This window comes from Mycetomoellerius zeteki, unplaced genomic scaffold, assembly GCF_001594055.1.
Source record: "Mycetomoellerius zeteki isolate Tzet28-1 unplaced genomic scaffold, Tzet1.0 scaffold517, whole genome shotgun sequence".
NCBI classification, from domain to species: domain Eukaryota; kingdom Metazoa; phylum Arthropoda; class Insecta; order Hymenoptera; family Formicidae; genus Mycetomoellerius; species Mycetomoellerius zeteki.
The window spans coordinates 363,539-370,658 of NW_017257520.1; the positions used below are offsets into that span (position 1 = coordinate 363,539).

Genomic DNA, 7,120 nt, shown 5'->3' on the forward strand with positions numbered 1-7,120 from the left:
CTTTAAAAAGATTAGCAGTTGGTTAAGCGGGTAACCGCGAGCGAGAATGTGACGAATTTATGCGCCACTTCTGACAATTCGATTTCGCAGTCGCCCAAGTTCGACCGGAACGGACGCACTCAGAATAACATCGTTGCTGGTTCGGCGACTAAGCGGATATTTCGATGCTAATTCCATGCCGGGAACGAGCTATCGTTCGGACTCGTTGAACTCGTTACAGAGAAAATTTCATCAACGCTGAGAGAGCCAACCTGCTTTTTACATGTAATTAGATATCAAGTAATAAACATTTTTGTTAAACATGCACTGAAACAAAAATGCTTGCAATTACCATAATTTAATCATAATTTATAGTCAGTTTCGATGCCAACTATACATTTTTGGTAGAACTATAAACATAATTCATTACTATTATAAATATAACATCATAGTAATAACTACAAAAATGGAGTCTCTATCCGTAATTATTTTATCATGCAATTATAGTCACAAATATTGTACTTTCCTTTGTGTGTAAAATGATAGAAAGAGAAATCTATTGGATTTCTTCCGACGTAAAGTTCTAGAAGCTAAAGAGGACAGTCAATGGACTCGCATGCACGATTTATCATTTTGAATCGTGATTCTGCGTAGACGAAGCAAATTCGATCACGCTTCATTCTCGCTAATGGACAGAGTTTTCGCAATATCGTAATAGTAATGACACCAATGGGCCCACGTTTGACACGAGCCAGTGCATGATTTATACTCATTGCGCACATCACTTTAACGTTCGCCATATCCGAGATACTTTATTGCAAAAACTTTGTAATGCACTGCGCCTGACGCGTTGTTTAATCGGCGTAAAGCCGCACGTAGGCAAAGTTTTTCTTCTCGGAATCCATTTCGAAGGTAGTGCCTGCCTTCGTAAATATAAATACGTACACGCGCGTGTCTGGCGGTTATTAATAAATTTTGCGGCAACGCCAGTACATCAGTATCCATAGCAAATCTCGGTAATGCCACGATGTGCGTCAAAAAGTCGAAGGGATATATTAACGTGTAAAAATGCAATATTTATACGCATTGATGTATAATTACATACGCACGTAAAATCATCCATTTCTTACTTCGATTTTCATAGTGCTTTCCGATTTTTGCATTGAGAGAAAAGGATCTGATATTTGTGACTATATAATTACATAGTAAAATAATTACAACTAGAAGTTCTATTTTTATAATTATTACTGCTATAATATTAGTAATACTACAATTGTATTTATAATTCCATGTAAAAAATATATACAGTTGGTTTAAAAAACAATTACAATATTATAATTGTTTCCGGAGCTAACTATATACCTTTTTATGTAAAATTATAAATAAAATTATTACTAACATATAGCAGTAATAGCATAAAGAACTTATATAAGAAAATTGAGATTTTTATCATTATTTTATAATACTTTTCTCTATATTTCTATTAGACACAAATTTAAAAAAAGATTACTTTTTATTGAAATAACTTTTTGATTCAGATGGTAAACTGTCTCTAATTTTTTTGTATTACTTTTAAATGCAATTTAAAAAATCTGTAATTTTATCAAGTAATATATTGCATTCGCCTTACAACCTCCTTAACCATAATTATTTTAGTATAGAATTATAGTCACAAATATCAAATATTTTTCTCTTAATGCGGATATTAAGAATTTAATAGCGAGTACATCATTAATAATAAAATAAGCACTTACATAAAATAGGCCGCCGTTAATCCTTTTTATACTTCTTGATGATCAATCATTAAAATTTAATTAGCTAGTGCATTAGTGATCAAATACATATATCAGTTATAATAATCTATCGTGCTTTAATCGTAGACTTTTTGCTTTCAGGATCTACACAAAGTCGATCTGAAGCAAGAGGATGAAATAAGTGCCACGTCCAGCTACAAGATCTCTTGTGCTTCGACGATTTTGCGACGGACGGCGCCAAAAGAGTTATCGCTTCATGACCGGTAAGTTCTTATTTGAAATTCTCTTCGAATGTAATCAGGTACCGTCTCTTCAACATGATTACCGAGTGATTTAGCGGTACGTTCTGTATGCGCAAAGGATTAACTATGTAACTCGCTTTAACGGGCATTATCGTTAATTCGATCTCATGACGAACGCTTGATCAATAAAATGCGGCATTGCGAGGAAGAAACCGGCCAGAGAATGGTCTTATACCCGTCCTGAATTAATTTTCCAACCCAGCGCATTTTGAATACAGAGATCTATAAATTGCGAGGGCAGTTTTTGACTCGAGATAAAAATCTATTACAAGGTTACTGAATCGGCGTGAAACTTGCATATATTCTTTCTACTACATTACTCTTGACGAAAAAAAAAGTTCTGTTTCAATCTCGCTTGACGAGAAAGGGAGAGCCGTGACCACCGCATGATCCAATACGAAGAGCGTTCTTGAACGACACTCGACTTTCGTGAAGAAGGGTAGAAAGAGCGAGGGGGAGGAAATTCCGCGCTTGGACGATGAAGGAGGAGAAGGAGGAGGTTGTACTACGAAGGATGGAGAGAAACGTTCATTATTCTATTCCGGCAGAGCGAGGCCAGCAATCTGGTCTTATAAAATAAACCACTCTAGCTCGCCCGTAGTCGGGGCGACGCGTCAAATAAATCGTAGCTTGCTTCTTACGAGTTTACTTGCAATTTTAATCTTATCTCCTACTTCGATCGTCCTTTCTCTTTCTTGCTTTCGATATTCGACACCTTTCCGAACCTCTTCTCTTCGTTTCGTATTCATGAAATAAATCCTTTATGGATATACTTTGATGTACAAAGCGAAGTGAGCAAGATAGAATCAAAAGGATGAAGGACTGAGGCACACAATAAGCCGCAGTGTGTACATATGTTGAACGGTTCTTACCGTTCGAGGACGTTTGCATTGAGAAAACTCCAGTCAGAGCTTCGACTTTTGCTCGGACAACGTTTGCTTAATGCCCATCAATGTAGAATAATATTTCAGGGTTGCCACAAGTCAGGGAAATCAGGGAAGTCATGGAAAAGTCTGGGATTTAGCAAAATTTTCTGGAAAAATAAAATGGCTGTAAAGAAGTTTAAAATATGCGTACATCACAGACACGCAATTTTAGTTACGTGCGTTTAGTTCACGTTGCGTTTAGTTCACGACTTGCGCTACTACTTGATAACGCGTAGTGGGGGTAAGAATAGCCTTTATAATAGTAGATTGAGATTTTAATAAACAGGATTTAGTTTTGATAAAATAGAAACTGTATTTATTGATTTATGTTCCTTATTCTCCTCTCTTTCTCTTGCTGTTTTCTCTTTATTGCTAATAAACAGCAGCAAAGAGAAAGAGAGGAAGAGGAAAAGACTCGTGTTAATACATAAAAGGAAAAGATAAAAAATACTACTAACTCAACAATTAAATGCAGTGTCAGCAACATTAATAGTAATTTACATTGTTATGTTAAATTGCTCTATCAACAAAATATTTAATGAGAGAGATTTTCAAATTAGGATGAAAATAAAAAAAAATTTCAAAATATGTATTATTGAAAGTCAGGGAAAATCAGAAAATTTTGTCTGGAAATCAGGGAAATATCAGGGAATTTTGGGACGAAAAATTTGTAGCAACCCTGTATTTGTCTCGATTTAACTTTCAATCTCTTTCGAGATTTTAAAAATAAAAAAAAATGAAGAGTAAATTAAACCGAAATTATAGTTAAAATTTACATTGGTAAAATGAGTATAATTCGCGCTTTTTTTAGCCTCACAGAAACATTTAAGGACGTATGTGAAATAGATATTGTTTGGAGTTGGATGAAACGAACTGTCGGAATCTTTTTTTGTCTCAGAAGGAGACGTTAATCAGCAATTTCACAAGAGGCAGCCTGGACATCACCGGATGCAAGAAAGACTCATGCGAGCCACGCGATCGTGGACAATACGGGAGGTAAAGAAACGCGCGTGTAATTCATCTGGAGCGTGTATATTATCGTTCGCGCGGACCTGCTCGCTCGCGGCGTTTTGCTCGTGTAAACACCGGAAGCGAACACTGTTACTCGCTTTATGATTCGCTCAAGACAATCTCTCGCGGCACTTCTCCGCAGTCCATCCAATCTGTACGCTGCTCAACTACCGGTTTATAATTTAAGAAAAAGCTGCACGATGAAGCTAAATGATTATTTTTGTATCGAGTCAAGGGGCCGGAGGAAAGAATTATCTTGGGATAACTGAAACTCGAGCGTGTTCCATTCCACTACGGCGCCAACTTAGTCGAGAGACTTAGTCTTAGCCGGAGATTAAGTGCTCCCCAAAACACCATTACTTTACGAAACGCTTAGCGTCGTAGAGCCAGAAAACGAAGCGCGGCAAATGATCGCGGAGTCGCAAGCCCGCCGATTTACTCCCGACGATAATCTGATTCATCGTCGGGGGATCTCGACGGACGCGCGCGTTTCTAGATTTCTCTCTCTCTCTCTCTCTTTCTCCCCCTCCCTCCCCCTCTCTCTCTCCCCTCTTTGTCGGTCGCGGGCGCGCGCGCGTTCCCTTTCTCGATCTGGAATTTGGATTAAAGAAGACTCGACCGAGAGCCGTCGAGACACGCGAGGGAAGAGATTAAGTAAAGCCGGAATAAATTACCTCCCCCTTTCTCCCGCCTGCCAAATAAGCTGCCTGGTCTGGTCGAGGGACGCATAGGGGGTAAACTTCACCATGTCTTGCACGGATAGAGTGCAACGAATTAATCACTTTGTACTTTAGGTAGTGTAAAGTCGATTTTTGTTGAAAGTTACTTTTTAATACGATTTAGCTATACCTTCGAAACGCGATGAGAGTCACGAAGAGAAGTTGCCGGCCGTATCGTGGTAGAATCTCTCTGCGTTCCAAATTAATTAGTCGATCAATTAACCGATCACCTTGCCGTGTTTCTTAATCGTTACCTGCGCGCTCTCTCATTATATAGCGGCACGGAGAACGACTTTACTAGTAATAAAACGAAAAGGGATAGCAATTAAATCGTCGTTCAACCTTCAAGGTTAAGGTTCATGAAGTTGTTTAATTACTTGTCGGCGATTTTTATCTTGACGATTTTATTACATCGCGTTAGCTTGTCGCGAATGTATCTAAAGATGTACTTAATATATCCGCTATTTAATATTATTGGAAAAAATAATGTTCATTCGGAAAATAAAATATATTCGCTATATAGTATTATCGGAAAGAGCGTGCTTCGCCAAATAAAAATTTTCTATCGAAGACTCGCGTTCGGTTCGTGCGACCGCGATCGAACGCATCGAGAAATATATGGCACGAGTCTGCTTTAATCGACCAACGAGGCAATACCAATTAAAGTTGCATTCCCGAACGATGTCTTCCCGCTCGTACGCACGCACGCGAGCAAAACCTCGTAGCTTATCGATATATCGTGCGCGTCATCGCCCTGGTCCCTGGTTGCTTCGATGACGCGTATACATTTTCGCCCATTTCCGCAATGTAGCTACTAGCCTGCACGTTTGTCTGCGTTTTCATCATTAAATCAATCACGTTTTTTACTGTCGTTACTATTATTATTATTAGCCGCGTCAATTCGTTTAATTTCTAACATAGAAAATTAATATCCTGTTTGTACACTAGAAGTATCGAATTATTAATAACCGTTTTTTTTAGATTAATGTAATAAGGTAAAAAGTAAAAAACGAACAAATATGAACGTCATAAAAATATTACACTTTAATCAAAATTAATGACGGTATAAAAAAATGCGTTTCGAATCACAGAATCTTCCTTACGATCAGCAATGTTCCGAATGAACTTGAAAATTAGCCATGTAGTACATGAACAGACTGATAAACATAATATATAAACGTAGACAAAAGGTTATCAAGAGGCTACATTAGAAGCTAAACATGACATAATAAATAATTTATTAAATTATAAAAAACTTATACTGAGAAGAATTCTTTGATAGTCAAAGTAGTAATATCTATAATATAGATTACACCACTTAAATTCGATAACTACTTACAATTAGTTCAATTTAAGTTTTCATATTTTATAAATTATTATATTTTGTGTAAACTTCTAATATGGCCTTTCGATAACCTTTTTGTTCATGTTATGTTTCTTATCGGTTTGTTGATGTATACAGTTAATTTGCATGTTCACTCGGAGCATTGCCGAGAGAGATTCTGTGAGTTCAAAACACGTTTTACATTAATTTAGAATAAAATATGATATTTTTATCGCGTATTTACTTGTTTTTTGGTCATTTATCTTATTATATTATTATTACACATTACGAATTTGATTTTCACATACATTTTTAGATTAATATTATATTTCTTGTGTAAAAGATAAGATTTTGAAACATTTTGACTTTTCAATAATTATATTCTTTATACTGATGAAATATTTATATTTGATTTTTTATTATTTATTTTCATACTAATTTATTTATTTGATCCTTTTAATGAGTGAAAAACGTTGGTACTTGTAGTGTTAATTTTACTCCGATCTGCTGAGCAGAAAATGATTCATATTCTTTCTAAGAACGGCGATTATTAGAAAATCACTAGAAATTTTTTCCTGACTAAACAGATTCAGTGGGGACATTTTAGTTTTAATAAATCGTGAATCTTAATGTAATACATTTTCTACGATAAACTTTCACTCGACGTGAGATACCTGCCCAACTCGGCTTTGCGAATTCTGACGACGGTCCGCGCCCACGTTCGTCTCGCGTCTGTATCTTTATCTATAAGTACGAAGCAGGCTGCGTACTCACTATATTGCGGCGCTCGCGATCTCCTTTCCGAGAAAACTCCTTCGACAGCGTCTCGAAAACTCCCCTCGGCCTCTTCACGCTCCCAGCTTCTGAGCTCCGCGTTGCTTCTGGCGCTTCTGGCTTTTCTCAATCCACTCTCAGGAACCCTGGTTCTCTCTTTCTCACCCCGTCGAGCATCGGCGTTGATCGCGAGCAACGATACCGACGATGCACCGTGTCGACCGAGGAAGGGTTGAAGACAAGACAGGGCGGAGGGATGGCGAAGAAGTGCGTGCGTGGAGTCACTGCCGAGAGGAGATTCGCGTGTCCGCTGCGGAACGAACGAGAGCTG

At 37.5% G+C, this 7,120-nt stretch overlaps 1 protein-coding gene across 1 annotated transcript in view; it reads right to left on the reverse strand.

Annotated features, from left to right (window-relative positions):
- Nucleotides 1-7,114, reverse strand: part of LOC108727653 (fibroblast growth factor receptor homolog 1) — a 53,631-nt gene extending 46,517 nt beyond the window's left edge. The window contains 1 exon segment of the mRNA XM_018455841.1: nt 6,790-7,114. The gene's annotated coding sequence lies outside the window, so the exon portion shown is untranslated.
- Nucleotides 7,115-7,120: the final 6 nt, after the last annotated feature.